The sequence below is a fragment of the Mustela nigripes genome, chromosome 10, assembly GCF_022355385.1.
Source record: "Mustela nigripes isolate SB6536 chromosome 10, MUSNIG.SB6536, whole genome shotgun sequence".
Lineage (NCBI taxonomy): Eukaryota > Metazoa > Chordata > Mammalia > Carnivora > Mustelidae > Mustela > Mustela nigripes.
In genome coordinates this window covers 24,292,398-24,314,266 of record NC_081566.1, presented here as the reverse complement: position 1 = coordinate 24,314,266, position 21,869 = coordinate 24,292,398, and the positions used below count along the sequence as shown (strand labels likewise).

General features: G+C 44.1%; 1 long non-coding RNA gene across 2 annotated transcripts; it reads right to left on the bottom strand.

The window, feature by feature from the left end:
• Window positions 1-6,440: 6,440 nt before the first annotated feature.
• LOC132026101 (uncharacterized) lies at window positions 6,441-16,943 on the bottom strand. 2 transcript variants are annotated; one of them, XR_009406769.1, is made up of 3 exons: window positions 16,664-16,943; window positions 15,871-16,048; window positions 6,441-6,968 (listed from the first exon to the last, which is right to left on the bottom strand). It is a non-coding gene; the product is annotated as an uncharacterized LOC132026101 (long non-coding RNA). The 2 variants fall into 2 exon arrangements; XR_009406770.1 differs by lacking the exon at window positions 6,441-6,968 and adding an exon at window positions 12,613-12,839.
• Between the last annotated feature and the right edge of the window lie 4,926 nt (window positions 16,944-21,869).

Below are 21,869 nucleotides of genomic sequence, written 5' to 3'. Positions count from 1 at the left end.
TAATGCTTAGCGAAATAAGTCAATCAGAGAAAGACAACTATCATATGATCTCCCTGATATGAGGAAGTGGAGATGCAACATGGGGGATTAAGGGGCTAGGAGAAGAATCAATGAAACAAGATGGGATTGGGAGGGAGATTAAGTGACTCTTAATCTCACAAAACAAACTGAGGGTTGCCGGGAGGAGGGGGGTTGGGAGAGGGGGGTGGGGTTACGGACATTGGGGAGGGTATGTGCTATGGTGAGTGCTGTGAAGTGTGTAAACCTGGCGATTCACAGACCTGTACCCCTGGGGATAAAAATATATTATATGTTTATAAAAAATAAAAAATTAATTTAAAAATGTGATAATTGATACAAAAATTAATATATCATCTGGAAAGGACAGCTAACTCAGGAAAGGCTTCCTGAGGTAGAAAAACTCACGGAACCTTGTTGGATAATTAGCAGGAACCAGGGTGAATTGGGGCATAGGGATGGTTCCAGAAGAGGAATCAGTAAGTACAAATGCATGGAGAGGATGTTCAGCTGGGCAGCCTCTGGTGACCCACCATATTCAATCAGACTAGAGAGTACTGCCCATCCTGGGAAATGCGAGAAAGGAGTCCATCTAGAGAAGCTGGGAATGAATCATGACGATCTGGAATTTTTGCTAAATACATGAAGAGCATTTTTAAAAATTATACAAGTCACCATGTAGAGAATGGTTTGGGGAGTGCCAGACTGAAGGCAGGGTGAGGCTTAAAAGGCAGTTGCCAACATCTCCCTTGTTAAAGTCAATGCAAGCCAAACTAAAGTTCTGGCGGAAAGGCAAATGTGAGCAGGGGGCGGGCGTCAGATCCAAGAGAGAACAAGGAACCAGAATACACGAGATTTAGAGGGTAATTGAATTTACACAGCCCTGGCCTGGTCATGTCCCTGAAAGTAAAAGACTGAACTGTCTTTTACTGGAAGAGCAGGTTTTGTGTGGAAAGAAAAGTTCGGGTGGCCACAGTAGGTTGAGTTGCCTGCAGGACAATGCACCAGAGTTGTTTCGGGCAGGGAAGGAGTCGGGAGCTCCTGAGAGAAGTCTGCCGGAACTCACATGTGTGGTGGGTGCCCTTTATTTGTTTATATGTTGCTTCTTTCCTGAAGATTCGTATGTGCTTGGATTTAGGTGTTTTCAGCACACAAGTCTTCATTAAAATCATAGATGTGGATGAGATTGTCAAGGAAGAGCACAGACTTAGAGATTAAAAAAAAAATAGCTTAAGCTAAAAGGCAGAGAAAGACAAGTCCATGTGGACTGAGAAGGCCTAAGTTAGAACAGCAACAAGAAAGTCAAGGAGGGGGCGCCTGGGTGTCTCAGTTGGTTGGGCGGCTGCCTTCGGCTCAGGTCATGATCCCAGCGTCCTGGGATCGAGTCCCGCATCGGGCTCCTTGCCTGGCAGGGAGCCTGCTTCTCCCTCTGCCTCTGCCTGCCTCTGTGTCTGCCTGTGCTTGCATGCCCTCTCTCTCTTTCTCTCTCTGACAAATAAATAAATAAATAAAATCTTTAAAAAAAAAAAAAGAAAGAAAGAAAGTCAAGGAGGGAGGAATTTAAGAAACAAAACAGGTAAATTTAATAGAAGGGAAGGAAAAATAAAATAAGATAAAAACAGAGAGGGAGGGCGCCTGGGTGGCTCAGGGGGTTAAGCCTCTGCCTTCGGCTCAGGTCGTGATCCCAGAGTCCTGGGATCAAGCACCACATTGGCCTCTCTGCTTCGGCGGGGAGCCTGTTTCCTCCTCTCTCTCTGTCTGCCTCTCTGCCTACTTGTGCTCTCTGTCTGTCAGATAAACAAATAAAATCTTAAAAAAAATTTTTTTTTAAAAGAGAGGGAGGCAAACTATAAGAGACTCGAACGAAACTCTAGAGAACAAACTGAGGGTTGCTGGAGGGGAGATGGGTGGGGGGTGGGTTAAATGGGTGATGGGAATTAAGCCCATGTTTTGTGATTTTTATGTAAGTGATGAATCACTAAATTCTACTCCTAAACCCATACTACACTATACATTAACTAACTGAATTTAAATAAAGTCTCAGAAAAAAAAAAAAGAAAGAAAGAAAGTCAAGGAAGGAAAGTGTGTCAAGAAAGAAGAAGAGGTAAAGAGAAAAAAATATAGTAAGAGATCAAGTTCTACAAGAACTTGAAATTATCCACTGGATTCCATAGGATTGGTGGAATGGTCTGAAAAGGGATAGGACAGCAAGGAGAAACCATGAGGGGTTTTCATTGGTTGACTGGTTGGTTGGTTTGTTGGTTGGTTGGTAGTTTTGTTGGTTGGTTGGTATAAAATGGGAGGCACTATGGTGGAAACCCAATTAGAGAAGAAAAATTAGAGAAAGCCAATTATAGAAGAATGTCTGACAGATGTGGTATCACCAGGAGGCCAATGGGTATGGAGTGTGTAGTCCAAAAGAAGGGATTACTCAGGGGTCAGGAAGTACATTTATGCCACTGAGAAGCGAGAGGGCAGCAAGGGTGTATGAATTCATGTATGAATGCCCATGTGGATAATTTTGCGAGCCAGTCTAAGCAAGGCTGATGGGAAAAAGAATTATGCATGCTAGTTATATTAAAAGAATTTATTTGATCCATCATTCTATTAAAACATGTCAGTGGAACTCCCACAGTGTTCAAAGCCAAAAATGACTGAGCTGATGGTGATAAGTTTCTGAACACTAATGCTGTTCTGTTCAGTCACCAAGATGGGTATTTTTATTTTTTCTTTCTTCTTCTTTTTTTTTTTTTTTATGGTATTTTCTGTTCTAACTGAAACCACAGCCTGGCTTATTTTTTACTCAGTTTAATTTCTTTCAAGCTGTAGCCTGTGAGTCACACCTATTTCAAGCAATTTTCATTTTCCCTGGTGTCAGACTTTTGTATCTTTTCCCCTCAAAAATCAGCAGCAGCTGGAAAGGTACTTGTTCCAATCAATAACCACTTGAAAATAGAAACTCAGATCTTTAAGATTCATCTGTATGCAACTGCTACCTTTAAGATTTCTTTCTTGGAAGCAACCTTCCCTCCTACCAATATGATATTGTCCTTTAAGTTTCTGTTACAGAAAATTATGATCTGATGAAGTCTGGTTGGTGATACATGAGGTAGGCTTCATAAAGAAGGCTGCCCCCCCCCATCCTACCCTTGCCACCACCGTGCCCCCTTCCCAAATTGGATGTGAAGCAAATTCAAGGCTGTGTGAAAATCTGCTCAGCAAGGGAAAAACTCACACTAGGTGAGGAATCAATTACTGAAGAGGCCATCCCTTCCAACCCATTTATTTTATAGCAATAAATCAAAGCCAAGAGTGCCGTCTGGTTCACTGGGATCAAGGCCAGGACCTGATTCCAGGTCTCCTGACTCTCCATCCACTGTTCATTCACCCTGTCATAACATCTCTTTCTCCTGCTGGGCAGCAAACTCCACAGGGCCAGGAACCTCTTCCATATTGTTCACTTAGATATCCCCAGAATAGAGGTGACAAGCAAATACATCTGTTAGTTCACTACACTCAGGGCGGACCGCTACTGGTCACTCGTGAAGTTTCATGCAGAGCTAAACATCAGAGTAAAAGGTTTCAACAGAAAGAAAGAGAAATCACCAACCCATAAACACATGGTTTATGACCTCGGAAAACACCAGAGTCTCTGCTCATGCCTTCCAGGGTGGAATCCTCAGGAAGAGCGGCCCTAGAGCCCCCCCTTGCTAAAGGATCCTCATCAAGGTTTCACTTGTCATCGGGTTGGCAGACGCCACACCCCAAGTCACAGCCTGAGAACACAGAAGTTTCCACGTTGCCTCCAGGTCAGCTTTCACCAACCTGAATCCTCCTTAAAATATTTAACAGGCTCTCTCCTCTCCCCGAGATGCTGTAACTGCGAGGCTCCTCCTATCTTCCCAAAATCAAACCTGCCTAAAATGGTTAGGTAAGTTGAAATCCCACTAATGTTCTTTTGGCACATTAGCAACACGTGCCATCCCACGGCGGAACAGCCCCTGTGGCAGCATGCAGGCACTTTGAGGGACTCGAAAGAGGCTTTAGCTACAGTTGAAGTTTGTTTTGTAGAACAAGACCCTGAGAGGTTCTTCATTTGGCTGAAAACCATGTGTCAGCCCGATGGCTTCTGCTCTGGTGGAGACCAAATGCTTCTCAAATGAATCTGTTAGAAGAGTCTCTGGTGGGAATTGGATTCCCTCTCTGCATTCTTCAGTTTGAGTTTGCTTTGGTTAATGGTGAAAATAAGTACTTACATCTCTTGCCCCTAGATCAGGAGCTCCCGGGGCTGCGGCTGCTGCTGCTCTATCCCATCATGACAGCCTGCTGTTAGAGCTGGCCGGCCGGCTCTCTGAACTGGGATGCCACGTCAGCCGCCCAGAACCTTTCTGCTTGAGCAGCAGTTTCCCAACGGAATGATTCTCTGTGTGGATCCTGAGGCTGGGAGCATGATCAGACCGCCATGCTGAGAAGGTCATAGTTAAAGAGGCCACTACCTGGGAAGAGAGACAGAAACCACACATACCTCTTGGTGTGACTAAATAGCGGGTTGACTTTCTAAACAATGATGACAGCAAGTTAACAACTGACCCAAAAAGTCAGGATTAGAAATTAGAAAGAGTAAAATTTAGAGACTTTGAATCAGTATTATGGATTTTAGTTCATTAAAAAAAACCATGAGCTTGGTGGGGGTCCCTGGGTGGCTCATTCCCTTAAGCCTCCACCTTCAGCTCAGGTCATGATCTCAGGGTCCTGGAATCAAGTCCTGAATCGTGCTCCCCGCTCAGTGGGGAGTCTGCTTCTCTCTCTCCTACTCCCTCTGTGCTCTCTCCCCCATCTCTCTCTCAAATAAATACAATCTTTTTAAAAAAAAATAAGTAACTAAAAAAATAAAAAATCATGAGGTTGGAGTGAAATAAATTTCATTTAAAAAAAGGGGAATTTCATTTCCAAAAAATGAGAAAGTGAATGCTCATGAATAGGGAAACGGTTGAATAGATTATGAGATACTCATGTCATGACATATTAGGATATCTAGTAACAAATAATAAATTAGAGTTGTAGCAGTTCACTTGGAGGAGTTTCTGTGGCATATATACCAAGCCCCCCACCCCAAAAAAGAGTATATCATATTATCTCATTTGGGGGTTGTTATGAAATCTTTTGAGTGAAAAGGACTATATTATCCCTTATGCATATATATAATTATATGAGGATTCATGTGTCTACATAGACAAAAGTATATAAAAGATATATCCCGGGCAGTTTAAATACTTCCTTTGTTTGAGGAAGATTAATGTGCAAGGGCAATGGTAAGGGTACAAGTAACTTTGTTAAAGGCTTCACAATTAGCAGCATTTATCACATCACCCCTGTAAAATTATCTATATGAGAATGATGTGTGTGCTTAAAGAGAAGTACATGTTAAGTTTACAAAAGTGTTAATTAGAATGTTTTCAGGAGTTGGAATGCCATCTGACTTTGATTTATTCTCTATCATTTTATATATCAATTTTTTAAAGATTTTATTTCTGTGAGAGAGAGAGACAGAATGCATAAGCAAGGGGAGGGGCAGACGGAGAGGGAGAAACAGGCTCCCTGCTGAGGCTCCCTCCCAGGACCCTGAGATCACCACCTGAGCTGAAGGCCGATATTTAACTGACTGAGCCACCCAGGCACCCAATACTTCAATTTTCTCAAGATAAGACTTTTATTTATATAATCAGAAGAAACAACAAAGCTATTTTTATTGTGTAAAAATTACAAGTGGTATCTTGCCTGAACTGCTACAGGGCTGAACTATTCAGCCCCTCTGCTGAATCTTGAATAGATTTGGGTGGGGTTTTTTTTCCTGTGTCCCCAAAACATTCAAGAATTCTAAAGATGTTCTCGTGCTTCCCTGGAGCAGACAAGCCATGCCAAAAAGAAATGTAAAACACTTTCAGCCCAGACCTCACACGGCTCTCCTCTCCTTGAGGGTGATGTCAGGGGTGGTCCCTTCTTCCCCCCTTCATGGTGTGGGTGCAGAGGGACGTGCCCACAGCGCGACACACACACACGCAGCAGTGTCATGGAGAGTGCTGTCCTCCATACTGTGATGACGCCTGCAGCGGTGGCCAGAAACCATTTAGGAACATGCTGATTGAGAAAAAGAAAGAAGTTGGAATTCACCAACTGATCCCTACATCTCAGTAACAGAGTCAGAGATTGGGAGGCTCCTGGGTGGCTCAGTCAATCATGAGGCATCTGTCTTCAGCTCAGGGTCCTGGGATTGAGCCCTGCATCAGGCTTTCTGCTCAGCGGGAAGCCTGCTTCTCCCTCTCCCACTCCCCCTGCTTGTGTTCCCTCTCTTGCTTTCTCTCTCTCTGTCAAATAAATAAATAAAAATCTAAAACAAAACAAAACAAAACCAGAGTCAGAGATTGGGAAACAGATGTTTATTGATCAGTGACCAAGTAACCCACACATTTTACATAATTAAAACATGGATGAGTTCACTAGGTATTCACTGGCCCCATTTTCTGAATTAAAATAAAGCAAGATACATGAATACACTTAGACATTAAACTATCTTAATTACGGTGCTTGGGCGGCTCAGTTGGTTAAGCAACTGCCTTTGGCTCAGGTCTCATGATCCTGGAGTCCCGGAATTAAGTCCTGCATCAGGCTCCCAGTTCCACGTGGAGTCTGCTTCTCCCTCTGACCTTCTCCCCTCTCATGCTCTATCTCACTGTCTCTCTTTCAAATAGATAAATAAAAATCTTTTAGGGGTGCCTGGGTGGCTCAATGGGTTAAAAGCCTCTGCCTTCGGCTCAGGTCATGATCCCCAGGGTCCTCGGATGGAGCCCCACATCGGGCTCTCTGCTCAGCAGGGGGCCTGCTTCCTCTTCTCTCTGGGCCTGCTTCTCTGCCTGCTTGTGATCTCCATCTGTCAAGTAGATGAATGGAATCTTGAAAAAAAAAGATAAATAAAAATCTTTTAAAAAATTATCTTAATTATGTAAACAACAACAAAGAGTTTTTCTTAACTGGGGCAATCATAGAAAATTCAAGTTGTCCCATCACTGTAAAGGCTGTGTAGCAAGTAGACATGTGTATGAATCAGACAGCATATATTGGTGGTATTTATTCATTACCCTAGAAATGGGGAAGCTCCTAATCATATATTTTTTTAAGATTTTATTTATTTATTTGACCGAGAGAGACACAGCAAGAGAGGGAACACAAGGGGGGGAAGCAGGCTTCCAGCTGAGCAGAGAGCCTGATGCCACACTTAATCCCAGCACCCTGGGATCATGACCTGAGCCGAAGGCAGATGTTTAAAAACTGAGCCACCCAAGCACTCCGAAGCTCCTGATTTTAAACTTAAATGAGGAAAAGGACTGATTTAAGTAAAATTTCTGACTTACAGAACTGTCTTAAAAACAACTTTTTTAAAAAGAAATGTCTGGGGCACCCAGGTGGCTCAGTGGGTTAAAGCCTCTGCCTTCAGCTCAGGTCATGGTCTCAGGGTCCTGGGATTGAGCTCCACATCAGGCTCTCTGCTCAGGGGGGAGCCTGCTTCCCTCTCTCTCTCTGCCTGCCTGCCTGTCTACCTACTTGGGATCTCTCTCTGTCAAAATACACTAAAAAAAATTTTTTTTTTAAAGAAATGTCCTGGGCCCCTGAATGGCTCAGGTGGATAAGTGACTGCCTTCAGTTCAGGCTATGATCCTGGAGTCCTGGGATTGAGTCCCACATCAGGCTCCTTGCTCAGTGGGGAGTCTGCTTCTCCCCCTGACCATCCCCTATCTCATGCTCTTTCTCTCTCATTCTCTCTCTCAAATAAATAAATAAAATCTTTTTTTAAAAATTTAAAAAATAAAAAGAAATGTCCTTTCACTTTCAACTACGAAAATAATCCACAATATGGGGTGCCTGGGTGGCTCAATGGGTTAAAGCCTCTGCCTTCAACTCAGGTCATGATTCCAGCATCCTGGGATAGAGCCCCGCATGGGGCTCTCTGCTCAGTGGGGAGCCTGCTTCCCCCTCTCTCTCTGCCAGCCTCTGCCTACTTGTCCTCTCTGTCTGTCAAATAAACAAATAAAATCTTTTAAAAATAAATAAATAAAAATTTAAAAATAATCCACAATAGTTAAATGTTTTTAATCCTAAAGGGATTTTTTTATTTCCACTTATCATTTTAAATAGAAATGGAGATTCAGAAAGGTTAAATAACCTGTCCAAGATCACACAAGTAGAACTTAGGGTTCTGGTTCTCCCAGACCATTTCACAACAATGTGCTGTAGATATTAAGCATAGATCTTGCCTAATGTGACTTGTCATAACTAGAGAAGACACTCCTAATTACCATATTCTTGCTTTGTGCACAAAGAGCACCTCCTTAGATTTCTGCAAAGAATATTAAATATGAACTACATTTGCCACCTTGTCTTACAATTAGTGTACTGTCTTTTACCTTGATAGTAGTCATTCAATTATAAGAAATGAAGGCTACTTGGGGTGCCTGAGTAGCTCAGTGGGTTAAAGCCTCTGCCTTCGGCTCAAGTCATGGTCTCAGGGTCCTGGGATCGAGCCCCGCATCGGGCTCTCTGCTTAGCGGGGAGCCTGCTTCCCTTCCTCTCTCTCTGCCTGCCTCTCTGCCTACTTGTGATCTCTCTCTGTCAAATAAATAAATAAAATCTTTTTTAAAAAAGAAAAGAAAAGAAATGAAGGCTACATAGAGAGACCCATGAAAATCAGAATGTAAATAAGTGCCAAATGGGGAATGTCAGTAGTAAGTGTGAGAAGAGATCAGGAGAGGGAGAGAAGCAAAGGTAATTTTGAAGGGGGTGAGAAAAGAAATCAATGCTGAGAGAGCTAGGAAAGAATATTCAAATTATGAGCTCTCTTCCTTGAGAATACTTCCACCTTTCAGGCTGTCATTGATGATATTGGGCCTTAAGTGACACAGACTTGTGACCCTGATCTGAAGACAGTCTTGCAGTCTCATTTTCCTGACTTAAAAAAGACACAATAGGAAAATGTGCAAAAAGCATACATCTATATATTCATAAACCTGCGTTTTCCTCATCTTGGGTAAATTGGGGAAGTTACAGACCAGTCTGTATGTAACTAAAACAAAAGAATAAAAAGTGGAAGAATGCAACTACAGTTAGGTCCCAAATACATACCTTTTGGGTCTTGTAGACACATTCTTTCAAATATCAGCAGCAGATTGGAAGTATTGACTTTGACTTTGCTAAAACCAAAATTCATGGCAGAAAACAAATACAAATGTTTCTACTTGAAAGAACTCTAAGCTCCATCCCTTAAACTAAACTACTTATATACAGCAGCCCCAAAATCTTATGTTTGCCCACCACAAGACTGTCAAGTGATAGGAAAACATTTTGAACTCCCCAGGAGAGATTATGTCAAAAGATTTTGAGCAGAGACAGTATATAGCAACGGTTATATGCACAGGCTCCAAAACCACATGACCAGGCTGGTGTCCCGACTTTGCCACACTCTAGATCCACTGATGTCAGGGAAATCACTGAATATCCCTTCCCTGGACCTCAGTTTCTGTATCTGTAAAATGGGCTTGATAGTAACTACTTCAGGGATTGCTGTGAAGAGTACAATTGATCCTTGAGGAACACAGGGGTTGGGGTATCCATTCCCCAGTCCCCTGTGCAGTCAAAAATCCATGAATAACTTCTGACTCCCCCAAAACTCAACTACTAATAGCCTGCCACCACCAGAAGCCTTAGCAACAATAGTCAATTAACACATATTTTGTACATTATACGTGTTATGATACATATTCTTACAACGAATTCAGCTAGGAAAAGAAAATCCTAAGGAAAATACATTTAGAGCACTGTACTGTATTTATCCTAAAAGCCACATATAGGGGTGCCTGGGTGGCTCAGTGGGTTAAAGCCTCTGCCTTCAGCTCAGGTCATGATCTCAGGGTCCTGGGATCAAGCCCCGTGTCGGGCTCTCTGCTCAGCAGGGAGACTGCTTCCTCCTCTCTCTGCCTGCCTCTCTGACTACTTGTGATCTCTGTCAAATAAATAAATAAAATCTTTTTTTAAAAAAAATCCACATTTAAGTGAACTCAGGCAGTTCAAACCCATGTTATTCAAGAGTCAACTGCAATTGAATCATTATGTATAAAGCACTTAGGAAAGTGCTACAGTCTCTGGTTTATAACTGTAACTTAATAATATTAGTTATTATTATTATTATTATTATTATTATTCCATGCCCTCTCTCCACAGGCCAGTCTCCCTGTGTCTCCACATATTCACCAACTGAGAAGATCCTCCCCTCTTTACAAATGAGAAAATGGAAGCTCAGAGAGACTGAGTAATGCACTCTATGTCACCCCGTCCAGCTAGCCCAGGTGGAACCAGACTTTGGATTCAGGACATGTATTCATTACTGTCTTCACAGCCTCCCAAGTCAGCAGTTCAAAAATACACAACATAGACCCATTCCTGTGTTCATACTTTCACTCCTTCATTCACTAAGAGCTTACTGTGTGCCAGGCACTGGACCTGGCATCAGGGATCTAGACATGAACCAAGCAGATGAGAAGGGAACTGCCTTTGGGGGCATCTGGCTGGCTGAATTGGTAGAACATGTGACTCTTGATCTTGGGGTTATGAGTTCGAGTCCCATAACAAAGATTACTCAAAAATAAAATCTTTTTTTTTTTTAAGATTTTATTTATTTATTTGACAAACAGAGATCACAAGTAGGCAGAGAAGCAGGCAGAGAGAGAGGAGGAAGCAGGCTCCCCACCGAGCAGAGAGCCCAATGTGGGGCTTGATCCCAGGACCCTGGGATCATGACCTCAGCTGAAGGCAGAGGCTTTAACCCACTGAGCCACCCAGGCGCCACTGAAAAATAAAATATTAAAAAAAAAAAAAGAAAGAAAGAAAAAAAAGGGAACTGGCTTCATAAATTTAGCCTGTATGCTTATGAGGGAGACAGATAAGCAAACAAAAATAAATCCATCACATCATACCACATCATCACATCATATCAGGTGATGGTAAGTACTATAAAGAAAATAAGAACGAGTCAGAGGATGGAGTGTCAGGGTCGAGGGGGGAGGCTTATTTTAGGTAGAAGAGTCAGGGAATGCTTCCCTGAGAAGGTGAGATAAATCGAGGGGGAAAGTGTGGAAGGTAGAGTGAACTATAACTGCAAATATCTTGGGACGGGAACAAGGTCGGCCTCACGGAGGAGTGAGAAGGTTGGATCCTGGAGGGAGCTGGTATGGAGAGAGAAGGTGTAGAAGAGCCTCTTGAATAAGGGGGAAGCAAATGAACTGGGGAAATGAGACAGCGTTGCCAGGCAGCACGAAGAATCTGCTTGAGCTCTGAGTTCATAAAACTAAGACCAGTAAGCTGGCTGTGTATTTTTATGCAGCCACATTTGGAGATTTGGTGCTTGGATGCAGACATGAGTAGGTGAGTAGAGTGTTATGAGGGGGGGGGGGGTGCCAGATAAAGGCAGCAGAGGGGAGAGAGGCAAGGGAGTTGAGCCTGCTGCATGGCCTCAGGCGGGTGAGGTGAAAAGCAAGGCCTGAGGGCCGTGATGAAAGTGGCAAGTATAGGGATGGCTGGTGGACAAGTGAGACCACACAATGGCTGGAGCAGGGTTCCAGAGGGAGTGAGCCGGAAGTAAGCAGGTAGCGGACGGTGGGGGGGGCAGAAATCCATAAGTATTAGTAGTAATACAAGTCCTACTAGCAAGGAACACAGTGTTACTGTAAGACTAGCTGGCTGCGAAGGCATAGTGATCACCCACGCCCGTTGTCCTAAACCTGGCCACAGACTAGAATGACCTGGGGAGCTCCTAAAACATACCCAGGCCTCCGATCTTCTAATTCTGGCTCAACTGGTTCAGACGTGGGGGTGGGAGTGCCTGAGGTTTTTTAGAAGTTTCCCAAATAATTTTAAAGGGCAGCCAGGGCTGGGGCTGACTGGTCTGAGCAGACCACCAGCACGAGGGAGGAGAGGAGTGGTGAAGAGCATGGACGTGACTTGGCGGGACTCTGCGCTGCACGGGAGGAGTGACCGCGGTTTGGTAGCCCGTCCAGCGTGGGAGGTTTATGGGGGTTGGATGGCCAATCCCTCAGAGCTGGTTAGGAAGGGCCAGGGAGGAACGATGGCCCGGGAGTGGCCATGAAGAGCAAAGCCGACCCCTGCCCCACCATCGGGCCCCAATGAGGGGTATCTCCATATCCTCAGGAGTGAGTCCGAGCAGAACGGTGAGAGGGACATTCAGAGAAGAGGCTGAGGACACAGTGGGAGGGGGTGGGGGGTCAGAGGGCGGGAGGTAGAGTCAAATAAGGATATGTACAGAGCTGTGTGAGGAAGGAGGCCCAGGAGTGTTGGACTAAGGGAATCACAAGGGTAATCACAAGGCATGATGGCTTTAGTAGCATCATTCCCCCTTTAGGGGAAGATGGGTAATTGATTTTAATTAAAGCCTCCCTTTTTGTATTGTATTTAGACTCTTGGGCAGTGTATTAGTTTCCTAAGGCTACTGTAACAAATGATCACAAATTTGGTGGCTTAAAAGAATAGGAATTTATTTTCTTATAGGTGTGAAGGCTGAGTCCGAAATCAAAGTGTTGGTAGAGCCATGCTCCCTCTGAAGACTCCAGGGGCGGCAGGAGAGGATCGTTCCTGGCCATTGCCTAGGTTCTAGTAGCTCCCGTCAGCCCCTGGCATCCTTTGATGCATGGCTGCATCACTCCAGTTTCTGTGCCTGTCTTCACATGACGGTCCTGCTCTGTGTCCAAATCTCTCTCTACCTATAAGGGTAACAGTCATTGGGTTAGGGCTATGCTAATCCAGTGTGACCTCCTCTTAACTTGATTATGATTACAAAGAGCCTAGCTCCAAATAAAGTCACAGATATGGGAACTAAGGGCTAGGATTTCAACATGTGTTTTTTGCTAGGGGGACACAATTGAACCCACAGCCATTCATGGGGCCATTCGTGGAGGTGATATGATAGCTGGGCTACTGTTCTTACCCAAAGAATACAGGCTCTTTGGGTGGCTATTAAATCCACTGAGAGGGTGCTGGGGTGGCTCAGTCAGTTAAGCGGCCAGCTCATGATTTCAGGTCAGGTCCTGGGATGGAGTCAGAGCCAGGCTCCATGCCCAGCAGGGAATCTGCTTGAGGAGTCTCTCTCTCTCTCCTTCTGCCCCTCCCCTGCTTGCTTGAGCTCTCTCTCGCTCTCTCTTGCATATAAAAAAATAAATTTCTAATTCCCCTGAGAGCCTGTCACCACAGAAGAGGGCAACTGTAGACCTGCTTTAGAAACCCCAGTTCCAGGGCAGGAAAAGCTGGAGGTCTCACGGGAACACATGTGGCTTGGTGGGCTGTCCTCAGCCCTGCCTAAGTGAAAAAACAAAGCCAATCGAGTGGAAAACCCATCCTTGTAGTGGATAAGCAATTCAAAAAAACTACATGTTCACGTCAGGTCAGCAGTATCCTGAACAGATGAATAGCACATATTTGATGAAAAGCTAAAATTGACAAGATAATGAAAGCCTAACAGATTTCCTATGATCTCACCATTAGCATCAGGCAGTGAAATTAGAGAGATGAAGACAGAAAAGAACCTCTGTTGTGCTACAGAACCCAAATTTAGTAAGATGGGTGATGTACTCTCTCAATCAATTATCAAGGATTAAGTGCCTTTTTTTGCAACATTGACACGAGAAAAATAAAATGCGTGGCACCATCCTGCAAAGGAAGCTATCCACCATTTGAGCATGTGGAAACGCTACAGCCACAGGTGAAAGACAAGGTCAAGTTAACTGTTAAACTGTGTGGTGTAGCTAGACTCAGGAATACAGAAATCCCCGAAGAGGAGCGATTAATGATCTCAGCATTACTCAAATCGGGCTTTCTGAAGTTTGTAAGTATTTCCTTGGAACCTGTTTTGTGGATGCCAGGCACTGGACTAGACCCAAAGCCTTCAACCTTCACTCTGTGAGACAGTTAGCACCTCAGTTTTCCAGGAGAAGAGACCAAGGTCCGCACATATAAAGTGACTTGCCCAAGGTCAGACAGTTGCAGGTCTCCAAGTTAGAGACGGAACCCAAGCCTTTTATCCTGTCTATGGCTTTTTGTACGATGCATTGAAAGGAGGGGAGGGTTTAGATTGGCAAGGAAAAACAAGGAGAATGTTTTATGTGTGGGAAATAGGATTAATATTTGATTATTACATTTAGCTAATTGGCTCCTGAAAGCCAGCCTACTCCCAGATGAGGAGCTGCTGTCAGTTCTCCAGCACTTAAAATATCTGGGTCAGTGAGAAGAGGATCACAAGGTCTCCTTATGGTTATTTTTAACTTAAAAATAACCTTTAAAGAAAAGGAGAGGATAAAAATGAAAAAAATATAATATATTAGATATTTTACAAGCTCAAGTCAAAAGGGAGCTGTTCAATGGGAACAGCTAGGTGATTGACCCTGACTTGCAAGCTGCAGGGAGGGGTCCCTGGTGGGTCACAGTGGTTCCCGGCTCCATCAGAACTGAGAAAGGTGGCCTGGAATCCACATCAGAAAGTAAACCTGAGACAGGAGCAGAAACCAAAGGCAGGAGACATGCAGATGCTGCTACCACGTCTCCAGACCTGCCTTCAAAGACCTTGTCCTTAATTCCCTCCTCCGAAAAGTGATGGACAAAGAGAGTGAAGTGGGCCTCATCCAGCTTCCACCACTGGGGTTGTTTTTTGTTTTTTTTTTTTTTTTTGCATATTTCAGAACAAAAAAGAAAGGAAGAGGAATCTTTTAAGCAAGTACCCTGGGTCATGTGAGAGTGGCACCAGCTGACCTGTGAGTGATGCTCTTACGAGAAAAAAATATTCTAAGTATTGCTTTATGTCTTTGGAGACAAGCCGCAAAACAAACCCCCTGCACAGCTTTCCCATCAACTCAAAGATATCCAGGAATGAAGATGACATTAGTGCCAGAACATGTGTCTCCCAGGACCTCAAAGGGAGAGGTTCCTACAAAGCATCCCCCCGTGTCGTGTGTCCAAAGCAGCACATAAGAACAGCAAGATGGGCACTTTGCTACGCTGGGTCCCATGCAGGAGGGAAAGTATCCGAAAACAGGTCCTGAAACGAAGGAACTTCCTCTAGGGTTGCGTCTGTAACCCAAGGCCCAGATCGTAGCCAATGTTCACTAAATGCTGAACGTCATTGAAGGTTAAGACTAACATATATGATGCAAAGGGACAACTATGCAAATCCATGGCTCTCTAAGGGCTGAACTGCGTGCTATGGGAGTTCCCAGGAGAGAAAGATCAGTATGAGCTGGCTTCCCGGAGGAAAGCTGAATCCGACACTGAATGGATAGAACTCACACATAAAGGGAATAAAAGGGGCTCAGTGCAGAGAAATTCATTTCTTCAGGCGCTGTGTACATATGCCACAGACACACAGTGAGCAAAGCCCATCCTGGACCCCGCACTCCCAGAGCTCATTATTTAGCCATCCATTTCCTTAGAGTAGAGGGTACTGATGGGTCACGACAAAGGCTGGTATTTATTTAGGGCCCATGATGTGACAGGCACTATGCTAAGTGCTTCACAATTATAACCTCATCTGACCTCACTGCAACTCAAGGGTAAGGGGCTCCTTACCATTTTAGGGACTGGAAGCTGAGCCCACACAGCTAATTAGCACTGAGACCAAAATTCAAATTGAGGGCTGTCTGGGCTCGGGGCCCGTTTTCTCCTCCCACTATACCCCATGGGAAATGAGGTCAGGGGAGGTGGTCCGGTGCGTGCAGTGCAGAAGCCACGCAAAGATTCCATACTTACTATGGAAATAAGAAGTTTTTTGTTGTCAGTTCTCTCTTCCTGCTGTTCCTGGATCTCCTCTGCCAAAGTCGGATTCCTTAGGGATACACAGGAGATTCAGAGGACCCTCCAGGCAGGACACGTTCTCTCCCTCCAGATCTCCATCAAACTTTCCGGCAGAGTGACCTGCAGTGGCCATCTTGACAGGAAATTTCAGAATCATTATCTTTCTCTTTCCCTTAAATTCTGAACTATAGATGCCATTAAGGAACCAGTGGTTCCTGGATGGTTTTTCTCATCCAGCCCTGTACTCGCATTTTTTAGCTTTCCTAAGATCTGCAAGAACCCTCGAAGTCTGGAACACCTGAGGGTTTTGTTTGTTTGTTTGTTTGTTTGTTTTTTAAGGTTTCATTGTCCGGGGCTGTGTCTGGGTGGCTCAGTTGGTTAAGCACCTGCCTTCGGCTCAGGTCATAATATTGAGGTCCTGGGATCGAGCCCTCTATCAGGCTCTCTGCTCAATGGAGAGCCTCCTTCTCCTTCTGCGGCTCTACCTGCTTGTGCGCTTGCTCGCTCTCTCTCCCTCTCTCTTTGTCTCTTTCTGTCAAATAGGTGAATTCTTTGAAAAAAAAAATTCATTTTTTTAAAGAAATCTCTACACCCAACGTGAGGCTCAAACTTACAAGACCAAGATCTTGTAAGATCTTGAGCTGCATGCCCAACAAACTGAGCCAGCCAGGAACACCCCTCTTTTTAGGTGACATCTTACTACCCAAAACAACCAAAGAGAAAGAGAGATGCTTCAAGTTCTCCTTACCTTTATTTCTCCACCTTCACAGGAAGGGCAAGGGGTGAAAGAAGAGAGATCTACATTCTCTCCACCTCCCTTGAGGACGAGGATTGTTCCTGCCCCCAATGTTCTCCTTCTTTCCTGTGCTGGGAAACACTGCCCCCTAACGAGGCCACGATCAGGATGGACAAGGTGAAGGTCAACCCACCTGAAGGAAATAGAATTGGAAATCCAACAATAAAAGTGGAAATTCTCACGCTCATACGGATATGTTTATCAACTACAAAACACTTCCACAGACATCCCTTCCGTGGACTCTCTCACAGTAATTAGACAGCATTTAATGCTGATATGACCTTTTTTTTTTCTTTTTGGAGATTAGGAAATTGAGATATTAAAAAAAAAAAAAGTGACTCCCTAGGGTCAGAGAGGTAACACTAGCAGCCAGGCCCACTTAGCTCTAATCCTGTGCTCAGTGTTCTCTGGCATATCCGCTCAGGAATCTTGATCTGGTCAAGGATGCCAGATGGGAACAGGGAAGCTTCATGGTCACTCTCTATGGTGCCATCCTCCAAGATCAGGGAGATTTACCAAATTGGGTTTTTGTTAAGCTTTTACTTATTTTTTGAGAGAGAGAGCAAGATGGGGTTGGGAAAGGGGCAGCGGGAGAGGGAGAAGCAGCTCCCCACTGAGCAGGAAGACCAGTGCAGGGCTTGATCCCAGGATCCAAGGATCATGACCTGAGCCAAAGGCAGATGCTTAACCAACTGAGCCACCCAGGCGCCCCCCAAATTGTTTTAATTTTATTTTATAATCTCCTATGAAACTATCCTTCAGAAATACACACCTTTCTCTTATAATATTTGGTTTTGGTCCTAGCAATCTTTGAGAATAGTAAGTTCCATATGTGGACTATTCCTATGTAAAGATGTGCTATTTTTACTTTGCCCTAAAACTATTTCTTTAAAGTGATAAAGTTGTCCCTAGCTCTGGGATTTAATAAGTTCATATTTTTATCCTATGATTTTCATTATTTTATAAATTTCAATCATATTCCCGTCTCGGCCTGTGTCTTTCCAGAATGAAGAGCCCTAATTCTTTTATCATTTCTCACAAAAGAACCCTCTCTACTCTCTGGATCAATTTCGGTGTCCTTCTCTAGACCTTGTCTGTTTCTGTATGTCTTTGAGGTACATCAGATCATCGGGCACCCATTTTGTCCATTTCTCTGTGTAAAAGAGCACAATGACTTCAGCTAAAATAGTGTGGAGATATTTGAGAGACACTTTTAAAAATCAAACCATTCCTTTGCTCCATGTCAGCCCAACGTATGCTGAAAAAAGATACATTCTGCTTCAACTCTGAATTGAATTTGAACACACTGATAGTAGACTGCCTCATAACCTATCATGAAAATGACAATTTATTTTCTCATATATGATCTCATTTGACCATCACATGAACCATGCAAGGTAGAAAACACATATTATGACCTTCATTTTTTACATGAGTAAATTGAAAACATGAATCTAGCCCAAGGTCAAACAGCTGGAAGTAGAGCCTGAGTGGCTGGTCCTCCATTGAGAAAATGGTGCCTTTTCCACTGCGCAATACAATACAGCCTTCCCGATAACCTCTTGGGATTTCTGTTGAAGCACCAAACCATCCCTCTCCAAGTCTCTTTCAGTGGTCCACAGTACAGTCACAAAATACTCTACAGTCCTATTGAAAGGAAGGATATTTATGGTTGGTCTAGACCCTCTTCCCCTGTCTCTCCATGCTGTCTCTACAATCTTATCACAGCACCAATAGTACTCTCCATTCACATGACACCCAGATTTTCATCTCAAGGCCACACCTCTCTTCCGAACTCTGGACAAATACATAAAACTGCATAGTTGACCTCTGGATGTCTCAATATGTACAAAAACTCATCTTCTGACTCATCATATCCCCTGCCACTGCCAAAACCTAATTCTCTTCGGATGTTCCTCCTCTCAAATACTCTCCAGGTAGCTAGGAATCATCTTGACATTTCCCTCCCTCTCCCCTCTACCAACCCTGTTTGTATCCAGAGCTCCTGCAGAGCCCTCTGTTGTGTCCATTTCGCTCCTTCCCCAACATCAGCTCCTTAGTCCCAGATACCCTCCTCTCCCATTTGACTTCCATGCATTCCTAACTGGTCTACTCCTCTCCAACACTCTCTCGTCACCACAGCTAAGAAGGTTCATGTTGGGCATGCTACCCCAACCCCACCCCTGCTTATTTTTTTTTTTAAGATTTTATTTATTTATTTGACAGAGATTACAAGTAGGCAGAGAGGCAGGCGGCGGGGTGGAGAGGAAGCAGGTTCCCTGCTGAGCAGAGAGCCTGACGTGGGGCTCGATCCCAGGACCCTGAGACCATGACCTGAGCCGAAGGCAGAGGCTCAACCCACTGAGCCACCCAGGCGCCCCACCACCCCTGCTTAGAGCACATAATGGCATCACATTCTTTCAAGGTAAGGGCACAAACCCATAACTGGCCCACAGATTCCCGCCTCATCCGGGCCTGCCTGCAGCCTCGTCTCAAACACCTGGTTGCATTGTACCCACTCCAGCCACCCTCCTCTTCTTCTAGCCCTTCTCACACATGCGTTCATTTGCCACGGGGCCCTAGAACATTCTTCCCTTTCTTCCTGCCTCCCTAAATTCCTAGAATTAAATGTTCCAGAAGCCTCCATCTTCAGAGTTTGAAGGGTCTTTCCTCATGGAAACCTCTCTTGACTTCCCTGAGTTACCTTCCCCCATTATATTTTGCAGGGCACTCATTTGACATGGTGTTGTGATTTTAATTAATGTCTGTCTCCCCTAGATTTATAAACTTCTGCTCTCCATCGTATATTCCCTGCACAGCGCTGAGCTTGGCACACGGAGGCACAGCCCTGTTTATTATATCAAGGTGAATAAATGAATAAGCCCACTAATAAGGAAGTGGTTGCCTATGATACACATACACATTATGAAACCCTAATAAGCAGCTGTTAACAAGAATGAGACATCTACATTTACTAATATGGAGTGATGTTCATGACATAGTATTGATTAAAAGCTGTACATCACACAACAGTACGCAAACTATGATCAGTTATTTTTTACATCCTATCTTTATCGCAAAAAAAAAAAAAAAAAAAAACCTGTGGGGGTGCCTGGGTGGTGAAGTTGATTAAGCATCCAACTTTTGGGGCACCTGGGTGGCTGAGTCGTTAGCGTCTGCCTTTAGCTCAGGTCATGATCCCAGGGTCCTGGGATCAAGCCCCATGTTGGGCTCCCTACTCAGGGGGAAGCCTGCTTCTCCCTCTCCCACTCCCCCTGCTTGTGTTCCCTCTCTTGCTGTGTCTCTCTCTGACAAATAAATAAATAAAATATTTTTTTAAAAAAAGCATCCAACTCTTGGTTTCAGCTTAGGTCGTGATCTCAGGGTCATGAGATTGAGTCCTATGTCAGGCTCCACACTCAGTGTGGAGTCTGCTTCAGATTCCCTCTCCCTCTCCCTCTGCCCCGCCACACCCTATGTGCTCGCTCGCTCTCTAGTAAATAAATAAATCTTAAAACAAACAAAAAAACCCTCTGTGTGCATCTATATGTGTGTATGTGGTTTTTTTTTAATTTTTTAAAAATATTTTATTTATTTATTTGTCAGAGAGAGAGGGAGAGAGAGCGAGCACAGGCGGACAGAATGGCAGGCAGAGGCAGAGGGAGAAGCAGGCTCCCTGCCAAGCAAGGAGCCCGATGTGGGACTCGATCCCAGGACGCTGGGATCATGACCTGAACCGAAGGCAGTGGCTTAACCCACTGAGCCACCCAGACGTCCCTGTGTGTATGTGTTTAAAGGGCCGACAACATCAGCAACAAACTGCTGACCCTGGTTTTGCTGGAGAATGGGAGTAAGACAGGTTACAGAAAAATAGGAGAACAATTTCTACTCATAAATCTCTTGCTGCTTTGACTTTTTTCTATGGCCATGTGGTATTATTGTAATGATTTTAACAATACCATTTTTAAAAATAATGAGGCAATTCCCTGAAGTTTAGGAAATGGTTTCTAAACACAGCAAAAAATAAAAATAATAACAATCACTTTGTAAGGGGTTCCTCAACAATAGCACAGTTCCAGAAGCCAGCACACCCGTAGCTTGGAGCTTCAGTCTAGCATAGCCTGTGACAAAGATGCCAAAGGAAGAGATAATTAGACATGCCAGAATTTGGTTGCTTAATTTGGGTCTTCCCTTCACATGACTTATAAACAATAAATATTTTGAAAAATCACTGCTCTTCGATTCACTTAAATGATCTGAGAAAGAAAGTAAGTGAAAGAAATTATAGCGTCAATGTTTCTAAGGTTCATTTTGTTGTTGTTGTTGAATACAAGTGCTTATGCAAAGACACCTTTATTTCTCTTCGCTTGCTGAATAATAGATAAATCTTCCATGGTCTTTACCACAGTGCCAAGAGACAAGCTAGCTTCCTAAAGTCACATAGATTGTGGAAGGAGCAGGGACAGATACACTAGCGATGTGTGGACAAGATGACCCCACAGCTAACAGCACAAAACCTCCCTTGGGTTCCTGGGAGAAGTGTGTGCAGGTGGACAGACCCACGGTTAGTGACAAGGAAGAGGTAGGTGTGTAGGCGTGATTTCTCCAGCAGCCAGCCTGTGAGGAAGAGCTGGGAAAGGTCTGTGAATATGGAATAAATGCTGTCTCTTGGAGCCGCACTGATTCTTTTTCCAGACTAATGGCTCAGATGGTGAAACAACCAAACGGTGACTAAAATAGGAGTCGAATGCTTTTCAAATCAAATCATTCCAATGAAGCAGGAACACGGCAAGCAGAGAACAGGTCATTAGGGGTTCTAACCAATACTTGTTAAACACGAAGAAATTCGCTCTCCTTAATGACTGCCTCTTTCAGTCTAAGTCATTTTGACATTAGTGAGCTGAGGACAATCGATCTTTATGGCCAGGGACACCTAGTGATCAGCTCTGAACAGAGGGAAAGGTAGCTCCCAGCTGAGCCTGTGTACCTTTCCCGACCCTGATTCCTCTCTCTTCTCTCCTGGGATCTGTCCAGCTCGTCTTCAATTATCCCACAGGGTGTCAGGAAATTTTTAAATTAGACTCAGAGTTGGTGTCTTGATGTTTTTGAAAACGAACTTTCATTTAAATATAAAATAGTTCATTTTAAGAAGAAATAA